Raw genomic sequence first — 20031 nt, 5'->3', positions numbered from 1 at the left:
ACAAACAATTCTTCAAACCAAAAAGATCAACAAACATATAAAACATTTGTGTGTCTGAGTAGTTTAGACATACAACTAGTCCAAAAAGTGGATAATTCACACACACTAAACCACACAGAATGAATCAGTGATAAATACTGAGATTAGAACTGATTTCAGATTTGGGGTACATGCCTAAATCATGAGAGGGCATCTGGTTTAGCGTCCCCTAGCAATAATGTACATAAAAATTTCCCTTCCACTCATATAAAATGAGTTTAGACTTTTTGGTTGTGTTGCTAACATTTGAGTTTTATCTGGTTCGTGGTATGAATGAATTACTAGTGGGTGGTTGTTTTTCCTAAGAAAAAGTGGTCAAAAGTTGATCTGAAAGTATTCTAAAAATTAAACCAAAATGCCTATTTGAAGCACAATTACATTTAAAATGAATTTCAACTATAAACTGTTATAGGCAATAAAAAGTGAATAGCATTACTTCTTTGCTTTAATAATCTTACAAATTTGTTTATTAAACTTTAAAAAACGTAAACATGTCAAGATTCGTATAAACTCAGTCTTCTGTTTCTAGGACAGAATTTTAATGAAAAAAATATGTATTATAAAACAAGGAACTTTGTTTAATCTTATCCTAGAGTCTAAGTGAAATGTATCAGAAAAAGAAATGGTTAAATAAATGAGTAAATGTAATTTTGCACTAGCAAAGGCCATATACTCTCTATACCATATCTTCTTTGAAGTATTTCTTTCACAAAACATGAAAGATTGGCAGAACAGTAATTTTGCACAGAGTCCGTTTTTTTCTCTTATCCCATTTTTATTTGATTTAATCCAGTTTTATTCTATAATAATTTCACATTAAATCAAGTTGCCATGGAAATGATGGTGAGATCAGGCATTTACATGGCATGGTGCTACCTAACTTATTTCTCCTTAATTTAATAGTACACAAATTGAGTGTGAATATAAGATGTCTAAGGAAATCTATCACAAAATTTTGTGGCTGGACTTCTGTATATGGCCCTTTTACTTAATGACAATAATAAATCAATGTCTCAGTAAAATCAGTGTAAGAATCATTCCTTTTATTAATTGTCCTTGCTTAAGAAAGCATCTGTTAATGCATTTACTTATACATGACTTGTCTTACATGATGTTCTAAAGATCACAAGATAACACAAAAAGATACATTCATTATCTTCATAAAATTTATAATCTAATAAAGAAAATTTAATGAATAGAAAAATATAATATCTAGAAGTAAAATAATGAAAACTAATAAAACAGGTCCTAAAATATTGAGGTAGGGCATCTACTTATTTGTGAATGGATGAGTTACAGAAGCTTAAATATTCACACTTTATGATAGTTCACTCTGGATGTGAAATTAAGAATGTCAGGTTGTAACTTATATTCAACATTTTATTTGCATTTCTGAAAGTATTTGAAACAAGTAATGGTTAAAACAACAGAATTCCATTTAGCACTTACTGTGATTGCATTTAAATATTAAGAAATCATAAACGTTTAGTTCTAGAAACACTCATACAGCCAAACACCTCATATCCAAGGTAGGAGAACTGAATTCCAGAAAGTTATGACTAACTCAAGTTAGTTAGAAGCAAAATAAGACATTTGTACCTGAAGAAGAAAGATTTAAATCATAGTTTTTAAAGTTTTGCACTACAGGGAGGTGTTGCTTTGTCTCTGTTTAACAAATTTTATAACTGCTTATATATTTTTCTCAGATTTCATCTTGTAGGTCATTATATCTCTACCACTTAAAAACAACAATAATCAAAATAAAAAATAAGCATGCAAAGCACAAAACAAAAGGCACACCTACTTGATATTACTGAGGAAAATGATATATGAAAAGTTGACAAAATCAAAAAAGATTAACCTTAAATATGCATAAATCAGAATGAGGTAATTATAATTAAATTTGTTTAATAACTTCCTCAATACAATCTTTATGGTTCTTTCATACTCCAGAATTTAAATTTTTCAATGTACTATACTGAATTTTATCCATTAAACTTAAGTATCTCTTATACGTATGAGCTTTTCATCCTGCGTTTCAGCCGTGTACTTAAGGTATTTCAATGTGATTACACACATAAGGTTTTTTTACTTTCATATAGTTGCTTTTTAATAAGCATCTTTAAGATTTGTGTGGAGAAATAATATTGTACCTAATAGAATTGTAAGGGTTAAACATGCTAGAGCATTTTCCACCTGAGGCCTATTTTTTTGTTTATTTCCTTTGTTGGGGAATGAGCTCCAATATGAGCTCTGACAATTAAGTTTGCAAACTCATCCTGGAAAAAACGTATGCATGTCTCATTGCTGAATATCACTGTTAGAGCAGTGCAGTGGCTTGAGGTATTCGCTAAAATAATTGAAAACAGCAAGTAAAGTTTTACCAAGAAAGAAAGTTTATTAACAACTTAAACAGCAACCTGGGTCCTGTCCTAGTGATTGCAGCCTCCCTGGAAAGCACAGTTTAGGGTTTTATGCATGACTTTGGGGAATATCAGCAGCTTCGTGACAGTTTTCTGAGGTCTTAATTAACTCTGTTCTCAAAACCACCCACCTATAATATCTTGAAAACAGTTCACTTGCAAGGTTAGCCTCATTCCCATAATACTCAGCCTCATGCAAACCAATCCAAATGAGTCTAACCATTTCTGTTATCTGCCATGCTTACACCTAATATCACTATGGTCACCTTCAAAGTACTACCCTTGGGAAACTATGCCAGCCCCTAGTACACCCTTCAAAGCAATTTTAGAACTCTTCTGGAATGCCCATCAAAGCTGTCATCATATTAGTGATGTCCTGAATCTCATCAAAATGTCTTCCTTTCAATATTTCCTTCATCTTTGGGTAAAGAAAATGCTTATTGGGGGCCAGATCAGGTGAGTAGGGAGGGTGTTCCAATATAGTTGTTTACTCGTTAGGAACTCCCTCATAGATAGGGCCATGTGAGCTGGTGCATTGTCATGATGTAAGAAGCATAAGATATTGGCCAAGATTTTCAGTTAAGATTTTGCTTGTCTTTTCTCTATTTTTGTTTACTTCATCTTCTTTGCTGCTTATTGGCAACTGATGATTGTTTTTGATAATGTTTTTCTTTTTTAAAATTTTAGAATATTAGGGGGCATACATATTTTGTTTACATACTTTGTTTTTGGACAGATTGAGTCAAAGTTATACATTTGTGTCCTTCACCCAGAGATAGTGTGCACTGTACCACATCAGTGTAAATTTACCTGTACCCTCCTTCTGCCTCCCCCCACAGTTTTATTTTCATTGAGATTTACATCTATATAAACACATAAGTGTTGATTGATTACTTCCAATTTGCTATTGAGTGCATGTGTTTGTGTCTCTATGTTTCACTTAGAAGAATGGTTTCTAGTTCCCTCAGATGATTTTGGTGCACAATCTGGTGAATTTTTGCAATGTTTTTGTCACTTCTGCTTGTTACTGGCTGCCCTGACCTCTCTTCATCATGACACTTTCTCTCCCCTTGGGAAAATGTTTAATCCATTTGAATACTGCCATTTTCTTCATGGCATTATCCCCATATACTTATACTAACAATTCCCAGATTTTACTTCCACTCTTGCTAAGTTTAAGAAGAAAGAAACTTAATGTTTTTCTTTGCTCTAATTCAAGTTCTGACATTCTTATGATGGCACACAAAAACATGCAGCAACATTAATGAACACCCCTCCGCAAGTGCCACCACACATAGACACGAACGTATCTGTGAGACTGATACATTGAGATTGTGAAAACTTATCAAGTTTTCTGTACAGAGCTGCCAATGTAGCAATTTTGTGAGCTTAATTGGTAGAACTTGTATTTACAATGCTTGTTTCATTTGGGTCTTTGCTCGATTTTTTTTTTAAATCTGAGTTTCTTTTTTTAACAATTTTATCTAAAATAATATCTCTCTTCAGCTTATGTCATCTCTCTCCTCTTAACTTGCTCAAACTTTCTTATAAAACATTACCACATTATCACAACAAAAGCTGATAATTTATTTTATTCACCATTTTATTAGTGCCTTAAAAAGTGCATAATAGAATGAAACTCAATAAATATTCAAAAATAAGCAAAATATGCAATATTTAGTAAATTCATCAAGATTTTTGAATAACCTAAAATATTAAATAAATGTAATCGATTCTTTTCTAAATTCTAAATATTTGAAGCCTCTATCTTCGGAGGAATAAACTGAGCTATGTGCTATGCATTATTTGTTTAATTCCCATGGCATTCTCTGAAATTTTTATACTTGTGTAGGATAAGATTCAGAGATATTAGGACACCCACTGAGATAACCTAACTAGTAAATGCCAGAACCCAAATTAAATCCTGATTTTCTAATATGGAATCTCATGCTCTTCTTGCTCCATCTTGCATTTGATAATTAAAGGTATCAATGTGTTTTACTTTTGATAAAGATAAATTCCAGGTGTCCATAGATGTTGTAGAATTATGATTAATGATGTATTGGGAAACTCTGTCACACTTTAAAGACGTGTTTCTGTCTCAGAAAAACACCAGAGTTTAGATTTCTTATTCTATGGGATGTTGGAAGAATCTATCAGTGGTCACTGAAATTCAAAGTGCTATGTTTAATTATTGCTCTGGACACTCCAAAGTCTAATGTAATGACAATTTTATTGATACTATCTATTTCAAGATATATCAGCCCAAGAACTCTTTCCTGAGGCTTTTTGAATTACAAATTTTCTAAAGCTGAAGTACAAGAAAGAGTGTCTGTGAAACACATAATCTACAAAATGGCCTTAACCAAAGTGTCATATTTTAAAAGCCTCTCCATATTCAAACCATTGAACTTTATCCCTTTAATTACAAGATAGATCAGGAAGAAAAAAAAAATAAGAGCAAAACGTCAAATTAATGTTAAAATCCATTCCTGAATTCATTCATGATGAGGTTTGTATCTGTGCCCTAAAATATCTGCTAAACCTTCTAATGTCACTGATTTTTACTAGGTAGACAGCACTATTCACTGTCAGAACATAGCAGGTATAGCAAGTTAAGTAAAGTTTTTATTAAACAGCATTGAAAGCAAAGAAACCAATCCGCTTGGACACTTTGGGTGTATGTTACAAGGCAAGCAAAGGTGATCGATGTCATTTTGTTCACTGTCTACTCTAGTTGTGCAGCAATAGTACATTTGTTTACCTAACATATTTGAAATTTCTAATTTTTCTTTCATATACCTTGTCAAGTAAGTGAATGGTTAGGCAGAATAATCAAATTTGTGCTTTTAAATATATATATTTCACTGTTATACTTAATCTCTCCCTATTTTAGAATAATTCTACATAATGAGAACAACGTCTAAATCATTTATAAAAAGAATTGTTACTTTATTCTTGATATCTCCTTCAGGTTGAAATCAAAGAAGTATAAGAAGGTTCTTCAATAAGAAACCTTTCTTTGATTCGCACTGGCACTAAATTCATGACTTTATTACTTTTTAATAAGTTCACCTGCCTGATTTTCCCATTTCTAGATTTTTTAAAATTTTACCCTGTAGTCCAACAATGCTTGTGGCCAGATGAATAACCCTGGTTTTGTCACTTCTATTAATAATCCTCCAATAGCCACTGTATCCTAAAATAAAGTCAAATTTCACCATTTGAATTTCTCAAGTTCGCATGGAACCTCAAACTGTGCTATCAGTGATACCTGTAGTTCTCCCATCTCTGCTCTTATTTGCTTGTCAAACTGGACATTGCAAACTTTTAAGATTTTGTTCATATTTGTTTCTCCCACAGTGCCCTAAGTTATGATCTAACTCAAATGTTACTCTAGGAGAAACTTAGACACAGTTAGGAGTGCCTCATATTTTTTTCTGAGAAGTCAAAGTTAGTTTTGAATATCTCTCTATAAACTTGTACCATTTTCTAGGCACACTACTTTTAAATATCCTTGAAATCAGGAACCTCTCTTACTCAGGTGTTTTGTCCATCTTTCCATTCTTTCCACTTTTTATATTTGTTATTTTAATCATTACACACACACACACGAAACTTATGTAATCGAATATTAGTAGATACCTAGATAATAGTAGAACCGTGTTGTAGATAATGGTATAACTCTGTAAGTTGACCACCAAGAGGCTGCAACAAACTGTCCAAATTAAGAAGGTGGTCAATGTAGGGAGCCAGCCAACTATGGAAGCTCTCTTGTTTGTCATGCTTGTTTTATACACAAGTAATCTAAGCAAAGCAAGGCCAAGCAATTTGAAGTTGGTTGGTGACATTATCTAGATTCAAATTCAGGCTACCTGGTCAAGGAGGCTCTATTAATTATTCCACTATACTGATTCTTAATGAGCAAAGGAACTACATTCGCACTTGCAAGCACAAATAAGAATTAACTAGAAAAAATATATGACTTCTCTGTGTGTGATAAGACAGATATATGCCATTAATAGGTTGCATGGGGATTTGTTATCTATTACCATAATTATTTCTGATATATGTTATAATCTCAAAAATTGTATGTTGTAAGCCAAGTAGCAACATTCAAATATTAATTTCAATTTAAATTCCACAGGTATCTATTGAGTACCTACTAGTAGGCAGTGTGCAAATATAGGTATAAATAAGATATAGACTTCAATGTTGGATTATTTGCTGGTTATTAGCTGAAATAAGCATGCCAACTGAAAATTTCAAAATCATGAAAGGCTAAGATAACCTTAGGGTTAATACAGGAATATCTCAACTAACCTTGAGGTTCAGGGAAAGTTCTCTAATAAATATAAATTTCTGATCCTAAAATAAGAGAGTGCGAGAGATAAATAAAAGCCCTTGAGAATAAAGGAAAAAAAACCCCAAAACTTCTTCATCCACTTGAAATATGTTAAATAAAAAGTGGCGGGGCGGGGGAAGAATGAGAAGGGATTAATGAAATGACTATTCTCCAGGATAAGCTAAAAAAGAAATGCATGAAGAAATTGTAGCAAGTTGTACACATACAAATTGTAAAGTGTAAGTTAAGAGCTGAAAAATTTTAGTAACTGCACAATCTCAGGCCATGCTAAATGGTTTGAGAGGTCTCTGTAGGCAATAATGTGGTCAGATGTATTTAAACTTTAAACCAAGGGACTGATGTCACCACATTTGAATTCTAAATAAAAGGAAAACACACTAAGATAGATCACACTCAAATCAGGCTGACCACTTATGAGACTATCGTAATAAAAAAAGCAAGATAAGGCAGTTAATTGAGTGGACTAGAAAGGAGAATAAACATTTGAAATAAAGTTTAGGAAGTAAAATTGTCAGGACCTAACAATGAATTGGAATAAGTAAATGTTGGATAACTTCCATGTTTCAAATTCATTTGATTTGGTAATTAATTTGGTCAATTCATTAATTACAACTATAGAGAATCCAAGGAAAATCACAAGGTTGAGGAGGATAAGGTGGGGACATAGAGAAACAGAGAGATAATAAGCTCAGTATGAAATAGGACAGATTTAAAGAATCTGTAGGACATGAGAGTAATTAGAAGTTAAGTCCATCATCTGTAGCTTCAGAATAAATAAGGCTTAGAAAATTAGATTTAAGTCAGTTAGTGTATGTTTATTTAAATGGTGAGAGGGGAAATGATCACCCCAAAGGGGTATATGTAGAGAGAGAAAAAAGTTAAAGAGCTATGAAAAACAACAAATCTTTTGGGAAAAAATGAGACAATTAATAGAGTAAGAAAAAACAGAGGTGAGGAAATAGTGTTAAAGAGGATAAAGAAGCAGAAGGGGAGAAGGGAGGGGGAAGGAAGGGAAAATTAAGACAATAAGCCACACATTGTGCCATACAGCTTATGTTAACCTTAAGATTTTTTTTTAAATTTCAGCGTATTACTAGGGTACACATGCTTTGATTACATAATTTGCTTTTGTACATTTTAAGCTAACGTTATAAATGTGCCCTTAACCCAGAAAGTATAAATTGTACCAGTTAGTTATGAATTTATCGAACCTCTTCTCCAACCATGTAGTTGATTTTTGTTGAGTTTTACTTCCTTAAGATATTTTTTTAAAAATATTAGATTTGTTTAGAAAGAAGTCATCAGTGTCTTTGTCTACAGTAGTTTCTTGTGATATGATCAAGGCATATTGTAATGAGAAGTGATTGGTATTGGGGAGGTGGAGACCAGGAATGTACTCTTTTAATTAATTAACTAATTAATGAATGAATGTATTTATTTACTGTCCGTTTGGGATTCACTGAGGGTATAAAGAATCAGATTACACTGACTGTGGTTGTTAGAGAATGTCCCTCTTGTCATTGTGTCCCACCCCCCAGAGGTGTGCCATACACCATGACCAGCATCCCCCTCTCTCTCCTCCTCCTCCCTATCCCTCATTCCTCTACCCCACTCTTTGTATTTGATAATCTACTACCTTCATATTAGAATTAAATGCATTGGATCCTTGCTTCTCCATTCTCAAAATGCTTTACTAAGAAGAATGTGTTCCACCTCCACCCAGGTTAATACAAAAGATGTCAAGTCTGTGTCTTTTTAGTGGCTGAATAGTATTCCATGGTAGACATATACAATAGATTGTTAATCCAATCATGGGTTGGTGGGCATTTAGGTTGTTTTCACATTTTGGCGATTGTACATCGAGCTGCAATAAACAGTCTAGTGAAAATGTCCTTATGATAACATGATTTTTTTTCCCTTCTGGGTAGATGCTTAGTAATGGGATTGCAGGATCAAATGGGAGATCTAATTTAGGCTCCTTGAAGATTCTCCATACTTCCTTCCAAAAAGGTTGTATTAGTTTGCAGTCCCACCAGCAGTGTAAAAGTATTCCTTTGTCTCTACATCCATGCCAGCATCTACAGCTTTGAGACTTTGTGATGTGGACTGTTCTCACTGGTGTTCAGTCATATTAAGATAGTTTGATTTGCATTTCTCTGATGATCAGGAATGATGAGCATTTTTTAGAATGTCTGTTAGCCATTCATCTATCTTCATCCAAGAAAGTTCTGTTCGTATCTCCTGGCCAGAGGTAGATGGGATTGTTTACTCTTTTTCTGTTGATTAATTTCTCTGTAGATTCTAGTTATCAACTCTTTTAGCCTGCAAATATCTTTTCCCATTGTGAAAGTTGCTTTTCTGCTTTGCTCGTAGTGTCCCTAGCTGTGCAGAAGCTTTTCAGCTCTATTAAGTCTCATTTGTTTTGTCATTACAAGTGTGTTTTTTTCTGTACATGTGTATGTACACACACACATATATATGATCCTTTTTATACATATATTTTAGATTTGCACATTTGTGGCATCTATATATTCATTTGCACAGACAAATACATCTTTTCCTTGGTGAATGCATAGAAATAATCCAGAAGTGTACATATGACATTGTTTAGAGCTATAATTTTGTAGCTGGAGACTGGAGGAAATTCTGGTGGCATATTTACCAATTTCTCCCCCTTTTTGCTTTCTACTTTTTAACAAAAGTAAGCTATAATTTTAATGAGAGAAAAGTTAATCTTTTGGATTAAAAAAGAACATACCTATTTAATTTTAGGAAACAGAAATCTAGGCTTCAATCCAGGGTGCTCTTCATTTAGTGAAATGGGTTCCTCAAACTGACTTAAAAAAAGAATTTTTTCCAGTAAGGCATGGCCAGGGAGGGAGACAAGCACAACTCATCTCAATATATGGGCGTGGATATAGAAAGAAGGAAGAATTTGAATGTAATAATTATATGGCATATTTGTATTCGTGGGAAATATTATGCCTTTAAAAAATTATAGCTGTTTAAATGACCTATGATGAAATGTGTCCACCACTTATTGAATAAATGAATGGATGGATGAGAGAATGAATGATGGTCCAAGTAACATTTTCTTAAAGCCTGTTGCTATGCTTTTAGACACCATATTTTTATTGGGTTACTAACCATGAATAACTAGCAAGGAAGAAAGATGTATTAAGATGATTCTAAAGCAGAACATGCCTGACATTTTAGAGCACAAAGTACCAATGAAAATGCTTTCCTAAAATGAATCTTTTAATACTGAAATGAAGAATTGCTCTTGGGTATATACAAAACTATATCTCAGAATCCTAGTCTATTCATCCGAAAAGTGTGTGGGTGTGTGTGCAGGGGAAAACAGGATTAAGTGGAACAAATTTTCTCAAGAAATTATAATGTTCAATATTATAGCTTCGATGGAAGATAATATCTAACAATTCTTAATACAAACTAGCCTACTTCATTTGGTTTGCCCTTGAGAAAGTGATTATCTTGGACTATCTTACAATAGACATGTCCATATTTTTTCGTGTTCTTAAAGCAATTTTCTAGCCATGTAACTGTCAATGAGGGCCCATAGAAATTTTCTTATTTGTATTGTTTAACTCTTCTTTCTAAATGATCTAAGTGGCATTATATGTTTAAAATAATAAAAAACAGACTATGTGAGTTTTTAATTTCCTTTTTAACACATTAATATTAATAGTATAGCTCTTTCTTCATCTTCAACTTCTTTTTTACTGTAAAAGTTAAAAATTTTTCTTTAATGCACTTTTTCAAATATTCACATGGTTCAAAATTCAGAAGGCACAAGAAGGTGTACAGTTAAGTAAGTCTCCTTGCCAGGGAAGCAAATCTCCCTTTCTAATTTCAGTTACCTAGTTGCTCTCAGAAGGAAGCTAAGGGAATCTTTTGATGTGGTTATTTTCTTTCTAATTTTAACCGATTGAAGATCTCAAACAGACAAACCATGGCTTGGAAGAATATGTTAGGAAAGTCTTGGATAGGAAGGAGTGATAAGCAGTTAAACAGATGATTTAACCCGCCATCTTGCTATATTTGGATCCACCTATTTGTCTTCATTCTATCTTTTACAGGTGAAGAAGATTGCTTTACACTTAAGGTAATGACAGCATTCATATAATGAAAGCATTCGTGATTTTAAGCATGATTTTTTTTTAATAAAAACTTACTCAAAAAATAGACCCAAAATTTAAGAGTAAAGAACAAACTTTCAAAATGCATAAAGTCTCTGCTGTTTCGTTTGCAGATTTGGATTTCAGTTCTCTGTGAATAATGTGTTTAACTCCCTTGAGCTATAGGAAAGTGCAATATATCAAAGACACAAATATGAAGAATGTGAAATATAAACTAGTGAAAAGTATAAGCAAAATCATATTTTGAGTTAATAAAGAGCAAGAGTGCTTCTTTATTCAATGTTAAAAAAGGGCACAGAAAATGTCAGCACCACTGATCCCTGGATGAATGCCATACATTCAACATACTGTAAACGCTCTCACACATGCTGATAATTCTGCCATCCTAACATACCAATTAGCAGTAATTATCTAATTGTAGTTCATAAAAGTCTTTAAAATGAGGATGTTAAATGCCTGGATGTCATTAGCCCATTTTCAACATATTTATTACACCTTTTATAACCCGACAGGAATGAAGAAGGTGGTGTTTAAAAATGTTTTTAAATTCTCAAAGATTTCAGGAATATGAATATCATTTTCAAGATTTTTAACTTACATTTCACATTTTTAATCATAATAATGGATTTTTCCAACCCTAGGTAAAAGGATAGGTAATCTTAAATGGGCAATAAGCCACATCATTAACATTTATACATGTTTATTATAAGTTATATAAATGCAATAAACTATGAACTCTATTTCCTCTAATTTAGATGACTATTTCCTTTTACTAAAAGAATGTGGGAATTATATTTCTAATGTGAATTAACATGCAAATAATTTGCTTAGTTTTTACTTTCTCAAATTGTTAGCTAGAATTATTATGCTATTCCTCTTTGAATCTGTCTTTCCTGATCTATCTGTCCACAGGACACCTGACCTCACCATTGCATTTTGAAATCTTAGCTGAAGAAAGAAAACATCCCCTTGAAACATAAAAGCCATTTTAGAGGCAGCGGGAGTTTGGCATTATTGAAGGTTGTACTGTCACTGAAATGAACTGCTACTTCCTTTTTAAAAATGGTAATCAATGTCTTGACTATGGCTATTTTTTTTTTTAACAGAAAATAAAAAGTCACCTGCATTTCCAAGTTCAGACCACTGAAAATCTAGTTTGATGGATGGGAAAGAGGAATTAATACATTTTTTTCTCACTTGATTCGGCACCAAATCTCTTTTCCTGTCAATAAATCTTGCTAGAATGTATGTCTCTGTGTATGTGTGTGTATGTGTGTGTGCGTGCGTGTGTGCGTGTGTGTGTGTGCGCGTGCGTGCGTGTGTGCGTATGTGTGTGTGTGCGTGTATTCAGGTACGTTATTCTTACAGCATGGTATTTGTTGTCATATCTCGGATGGCTGTTTTCTGATAATGGATGACATGAATTAATGAGAGAGCTAGCAAGCATTGTTGACATAATAGCAACCCTGTCAGTGCTTTAGGGTAAGAGTCCTGCAGGTGGAAAAATTGAGACCCAGTGCCTAGGAATGGTAGATACTACAGGGGAGATTAGATTAAGCAGAGATCAATACAACAGTTCTGTTCCACAGGTTTCATTGTTCCCTCCGCTAGCTGAGCTGAAATGTAGGATCTGATTGATTCATTAGTTTACTGTGTCCTCAAACGTAGATAACTAAACAGAGTTCGTAAAGCATACAGAGGGCATTAACCTTAACACCTTAACCATATGAGCAAATTCCACGGCTCTTCTTCACAGCTTTCTTTAGCTTTAAGATTTATTCTATGTAAAACTGCCATTTGTTTTACTACTCCTTTATGATTTAATCTACATAAGATAGAGACAGTAAATAGCAGCCATTCGCAGCTTTTTAATTTACTGTAATTTTGTATTTTTGAAAAAGAACCAAATAGTGTTGAACATTGTGAAAGTACAAGTGGATATAAAATAGTGATGGGAAACTATGATAAATATTATAAGTATACTTATTGTCTTAAAAATAAGAAAAGAGAGTAGTCATGTATTAAAGTTACCACTTAATACAAGGATGAAGTTCTTTAGAAATTACCAGTCACTACATTCAGGCATAAGCTGCTTTAACCAGACAATCATGAGGAAAATTGTATAGAATTAAGATTTTTTTCAAAATGAGTTTCTACTTCCCTTTTATGTACTTGGTTGTTCCACTTAGGAACTTTCCGTTCTTACTCATATCATGAAGTAGTTCTTTGCTGTCTAGTGACTAATCCACTTATTACTTTCATAGATGACACTCTATTGTATGCTTCGGGTTGGATAATGCTAAATGTACTAAATGTTCGTTGTACTTTGTAGTTATTTGAATATCCATTGTCCATTATTTGATAATGGTGTTTTATTACCTAGTCAAAAACTTTTTTATCGAAACTTATAACTGATTTTCTATTTTCATGTGGCTTTTTACAAAATAATGATACACTGTTAATCATGAACAAATACATTATAATTTATTGCCCTAGTCCCACTTGTTTGCACCATTTTTCAAGTTTCAGGCCACTCCCTGATTTTCCTCCTGATTGTTCTATCTTTTCAGCTGATAATATTCATTGCCTCCATACCAAGAGGACTTTGATCCCACTAGGACCCATAGTGCATTGTGCTGTTCGACTTTGCACTGTGAGCCTTATGTCCTCACTTCTTTTATGTATCGTAAAATATTTTAATATTTTCATTTTAAATATTTGGATAACAAAAATCTTTGTTGTCTCTAAGTTATTTTTTCCTACTCTTGCTGCTGAAATTAGACAGAACAAAACACAACCATGCTGATTTTCTTCTTAGTTAAGGATATGTAATCCTGGAATTAAAAACATAATTTTCCACAATTTTCTTATATAAAAAATTCTTGAAAAGTCATCAATAATCCACTGTCTTCAATTTCTTTTATTCCTTTCTAAACCTCCAACAGACTTTTCCAACACTTTTATTCCTCTAATCCCCCATCAACACACCCACACACCACCACCACCACTGTGCTGAAACGTGTAATGTCTCGGGGCTTTACAGGGTAGTGAATTCAGTGGGAAAGTCTCATTTCTCATCTTTCAGAAGAAAAACCAAAATTTATATTAAAGGGCCTAAAATTTGTTCTGTTTGTTCCGGCTGGCTCTCTGTTATTAATAGTTTTCTAACCTCTTTTTCTCCTCCTCTCACGACTGTCTCAGCCAGCCATTTGGCAATTCTTTATATCCACCAGACCAGCTCCCAACTCGAACATTTGCATTTTAGATCCCTGTGCTCTGAGCATTTCTTCTCTTTCCTCTCACTCAAAGTGTTTTGCTCACTCAAAATCTACAGGCATGATTTTCCACAAGGAAGTTCAGAGTTGTGATGTACTGACCTTCAGCAAACCTTTCTCTATAAATAGCATAGCTCTATGTTCACTTCTACTAGTTGTATTTTTCCTTCCTGCTTTGTTATTCTTTCTTTTTGAACTTTGAATTACGGCGTTGAATTTTCTTCTTTTATTTCTTATTGGCTTATTTGTTACATATTATTTTGATATTCTTTGGGTGATCACCCTAGAGATTACTATATGCAACCTGATTTACCGAACTTTAATAATAATTGATAATGAAATCTCTCTTTGGATGCCTAGAAGATACAAAGAACTTGGTTCATTTTAATTTTCTTTATTATCATCTGTATACAGTCAAATCTCATTTAAATTTAATTGAATGTTCACCATTTTTATTATTCTGTACTGCTTCCTACATTTCTGATCTTCTGTCAGGGGTCGTGCTTCCCTATGCTGAAATGACACCCTGAAATGTGTATTTGCTATAAGTTTATTGGGAAAGTCTCTATTATTTTTACCATTATGTGAGTATTTATTTTACCTTTTTAAATTTAAAAATACAAAAATAAGGTATGCTCGTGGTCTTGCTGTGTCTATGCTTTCTTTTTTCTGCTTACCAGTAGACAAAGCTGGTAAATCTATATATATTTGTGAAATCTATATATAAATCTAAACAAATTTGTGTATGTGTGTAAACATGTCCATATACCTACACATACCTGGCATCTATGCTCCATAGCCCAGTGTGAAACAAATTTAACATGTAGTGTACAACGTGCGCACATAATTGTTTGTGTTCTTTAGCTTACTGTTAATTTATAACACTATGTAAGGTGACCAGACGTCCCGCTTTTGTTGGGGCAATCCTGATTTTTAACAATTTGTCCCACATTCCATGGCATTTTTAAAAAGTCCTGATTTTTTGAAAGAATGCACGACAAGCTAGGGAACAGCAGAACGGGAAGGGAATATATGGTTTTCAGCTGCCATGTGGCTATTTTGCCAGGATGTGGGTTTTATATTATTTTTGTTAATTTTACACTGTTAAACTTTAATAATAACAAATAATTATTGAGAACTGATTATTGAGAACTGCTTATCAAAGTTCGCATTGTTGATCAGTTGTTAGAATTTAACCACCATTATTTGGATTTAATGAACAATGGCATTTTTTGGCATTGGTGATGATGAAACATTTTGTAACTGTCTCTCAGATGATACACATAGTACTGAGTGCTAGTGCTAGTTAAACAAGTGATGTCAACAAATCAGCTATTCAGATAATTTAGGTAAGTAATTTATTTATTTATTTCATGAATTTAGCAGACAGTACTCGTATTATTTATATTTTATAGTGGTGGCAAAAAGTCTAGTGCAAGCCTTGAAAATGACACTTATGACTTATGAGATATCATTATTAAAAAATATATTGATAAGGAAAAGGTCAAATCTTGGGCATCAGCAAAAATCACAATAGGGAACAAATGTTTAGAAATATTTCATCATTTTGAAACAAACCATGTTCCATTCAATAATGCACTAAAAATTGTCCTTACCAGGAACTAATGCAGCGACTGAATGCATTTTTTCTACGGTAAATAAAGTGTGGACATCAAAAAAATCACAATTAAGTGTTGAGACTTTGAAAGCCATCTTATGTGTGAAATACAATTTAACAAATTCTTGTGAAAAATTTCATGACCTTTTAAACAATGACAGCAATCTACTAAAAAAAATTCACTCAAATGAGAAATATGCCAAAGAATAAAATAATACTATACATAATTTTTAATGTATTATATTTGTAAATTATACTTATGTTGAAATTTTAAAAAATTACAATACTATTTTTGCATTCTATGAAAATTTTGTTGCTCCATATAGACCAAGTTTTTAATTAAGAACACAACCACCCCCAGTCAGTGGTGTCCTGCTTTACCAATGCTAAAATCTGGTCACTTTACTCTTTTTTGTTAATGTGGTGCATACATTTCCTTTGTAACACAGTTTGATTCTGTTTTTCACATGTACATTTTGTTCAGATCTTTCCTTCTCCCCATATTCTAGTTATTTTTTAAATTCTGCACACAATAATACACTCTTCCTGGTGTGCAGTTCTACAAACTTTGACAAATGCATTGTCACATATCTAAAATTATAGTTCCATAAAGAGTAATTTCATCAATTCATCTTTGGTAATGTCTTCTCTTTCATGCCAAATACAAATAACTTTTATCCTCTGCCTTTTTTCCGAGGTCACTCTTATTTGAAGTTTTCTAATAATATTGATTTTATTTCAAAATCCACTTTTATTACTTGTTCTTTGTGTTTTTGTTATGAATTTTTAAATTTATGCTCTTCCATATTATATTTATTTTTTATTGCTTTTGGTATAAGTTGCTTTTTTGTTTTTCCTAATTTCTTATGGCAGAATTTTAGGTTACTTATTTGAATAGCTACTTTTCATATACACATTTGGCACCACAAATTTCCCACTATTTGACATGACCCCAGTACTAATTGCCAGAGTCTTGTTCTCTAGTCTCATCTTGTGCATTTCCTGACTCCTATCTGTAATCTGTCATTTCTTAAAAAAAAAAACCCAAAACTGCATTTATTTAAAAGAAAATGATTTGTGGCTGGATGTGGCAGCTCTTACCGGTAACCCTGGCACTCAGGAGACCAGCCAGAGCAAGAGACTGTGTCTTTAAAAATATCACAGTGTTGTGGCAGAAGCCTATAATCCCAACTACTCAAGAGGCTGAAGCGAGAGAATCACTTGAGTCCAAAGGGTTTGAGGTTGCTGTGAGCTGCACCACAATGGCACTCTACTGGGGATGACATAGTGATAATTTTTCTAAATAAAATAAATGAATAGATAAATCAATAAGTACATAAATGGAAATGATTTTGTATTAGAGATGGTATTAAATTGTATTAGAGATTGGATTATTATCTTTAATGATGCTTGTTGCTATTGAGTTGGCCATTGTTCCTATCTAATTATAGTTTAAAGAAATAGGAAATGATATGTAACCACAGGAGTGTTAATTCTCCTTATTAAATATACGTATAGAAAGACAGAATTGTTTTTTCCTGATGAAAATCCATTTTAAATTTTTCAATGACACCAACATAACTGCATACCAGTTTATTCCAAATTATCATCACAACATCTTGCAAACCCTAAATGATGATTACAGAAAAGTTTAAAAAATTTTGATGATATTTTTGTTCTTATTTTTCACAAGATGAAAAATATGTGTTTCAAGCTCACTTTAAATAGTTCCTTACACTGTCCTAATGACACTGACTGGATACACAGGCTTATTTGTCTTATTTCACTTAAGCATTTTGGAGATTATTTGTTTAATTTAATTTCTTAATAGTTATGGAAAATCTTTCCCAATTTAAAAGTTAAATAACCAAACATGAAATATTTATATAAATTTATCCCTGATTCCTTCATTTTTTTCCCAATAGGTAACAATTTCTTTTTCTAATTAAATAATTTGTTCATATTTAACCATATTAGGGCTGTATAGATAGATGAATATTTAACACATAGTACAATGTATTAGTTCTAACTCTTTGTGATTATACATTTTAGTATTTTAGGAGAATTTATGTATTTTTTGCCTCATGAAGACATTTATCCTATTATCTATTTATTATTTTTTTTCCTTTTTTACTTGATTTATTGTTTTACAAACAATATAAGATTAGGTAGTGACCTCTTTTCTTTTTCACTTTTTCCAGATTTTAATTTAAAAAATAAATTTACTTCTAATACATAGATGTAAGGTTAAAAGCAAAATTATTGTTTTGTTTTTGGGCTATTTTTATTGTCATTGTTTTATTATTGGGTTTTCTGTATACTCTCTAAGTTTTTTTCTCATTTTTAGAACTCTTCAGTTTGTCAGAATTTAAAAATACTGAGATACTGTTGCATTTCTGATAGCAGAAATGCATCCAAACAGAGCATATAAACATTATGTATATTACATTTTCTTACAGCTGTTGTCCAGGATTAGTTCTGCATGTAAATCGGCATTTAATTTTCACCATTAATCCTCACGTTGTTGCCATTCTAGCCACTTCGGTTATATTAAGTTTGTTCTCTACATTCTGTGCAAAGGACAATGAATCAATATTTCATAAGGCCTTATGTGTTCGCAAGAGTTTGATTGAGACATTTACACTTAAAGGTCACTTTAGTGGATATAAAATCCTTGGCTCAAATTTCATCTTTTTGCCTATCTTAATTATGTTACTTCCTTGATTTCTAGTGTAGAGTATTACTGTCACAAAATCTGATAATAATCTTCTTTTTTTCTTTTATAAGCAACTTGATCTCTTCTTCCACCTCAAAATATTCAAAAATTTCTATCTTTCTTTAAAGTAAAATCTAGACCAGAAAATTTAATTGATAATTCCTAGGTAATATAGCTAAGTGAAAAAGTAGATTTAATGCCTTCATATCTCAGTTCAAAATCTATGTTCTTTTATAATTACTTTTACATGAAGCAAACTTGTAAAGAGGCTACTAAGCATTAGGCTCAATTCTCAATACTTAAAAAATGTTAACTCTTTCAATCTTCTTATGAATACGATCAATTATTACTCCCACTTATCAATGAGGGAACCAAAGCACAGATATTTTTGAGATTTTGTAGATAGTTTTTAAATATAGATATACAGGTCTTCAATATATTCTCTTAACCACCTTTCCCTTATAATAAAAAATCTCATTTAAAGTGTAATGAAAGATAAGGAATTTGAGAGTTAGAATCTGGACTGTGATGGTTTAGGCTTTTTAATCTCTTTCCATATTATCAACATTTTAAAAGCATCCGCTAAAAATTTATTGTATGTTTCATAGTGACCCATGTATTCATAACACTCTACTACTGACTACTCTTTATTTTGAAACATCTGTGCCATGTATGTGTGTGTGTTCGAGGTAATAAAAACAGAATTCAGATGAAATAATATATCTGAGAAACCATTTATGTTGTAAATAGAAGAGGGATGTATTGTGCATATTTTGCGTATACAAGGTAAATGGGAAACACTTTGAGCATATAATGTTAGAAAAGTCACATTTTTTTCTCCTAACACAACCATGGGAAAACATGATTGACACATTAAATATTAAATAACTATGAAAGATATACACCTGTTTCAAAATATAGTCTATAATTAATAATGCATTTCTAGATTCTATAATTTGAAAATGTGAGCAATCATAGCTAATAGCAAAGGAATTAAAATGATAATGAGAAAAATATTTAACATTTTAATAATAACATATTTTATATTCATTTTATAATTTTCAGAGCATTTTTTTAAAAAGGCCTATTTATATATTTATTTAGTGATAGTAATAAAATTTAATCAGTGTGGATGCCTGTGTGATGGTGGTATGTGATATATATAATTATATGTTGTAAATAAATTCATTAAGAGCAACTTGTAGAGAGACTTGTATATTGAAAAGTAAGGGCAGCTTGTGGAGAAATTAATTAGATTAATCAAGTTAATATCCTCAAAATAGTTACCATTAAGCTCTATTTGGGGACAAAAAAAAGTTCAAGGAAAATGATGCAAACCTTTCTCTTTCATTGGGGACAGGTTAGCAGAGAACTCACCTAGAAGATTTTATGGATATGGATAAAAAACACAGAATATTAAAACGTTAGGGACAG

This window comes from Otolemur garnettii, unplaced genomic scaffold, assembly GCF_000181295.1.
Source record: "Otolemur garnettii isolate 467f Iridium unplaced genomic scaffold, OtoGar3 scaffold00100, whole genome shotgun sequence".
Classification (NCBI taxonomy): domain Eukaryota; kingdom Metazoa; phylum Chordata; class Mammalia; order Primates; family Galagidae; genus Otolemur; species Otolemur garnettii.
Note: the sequence above shows the minus strand (reverse complement) of the source record.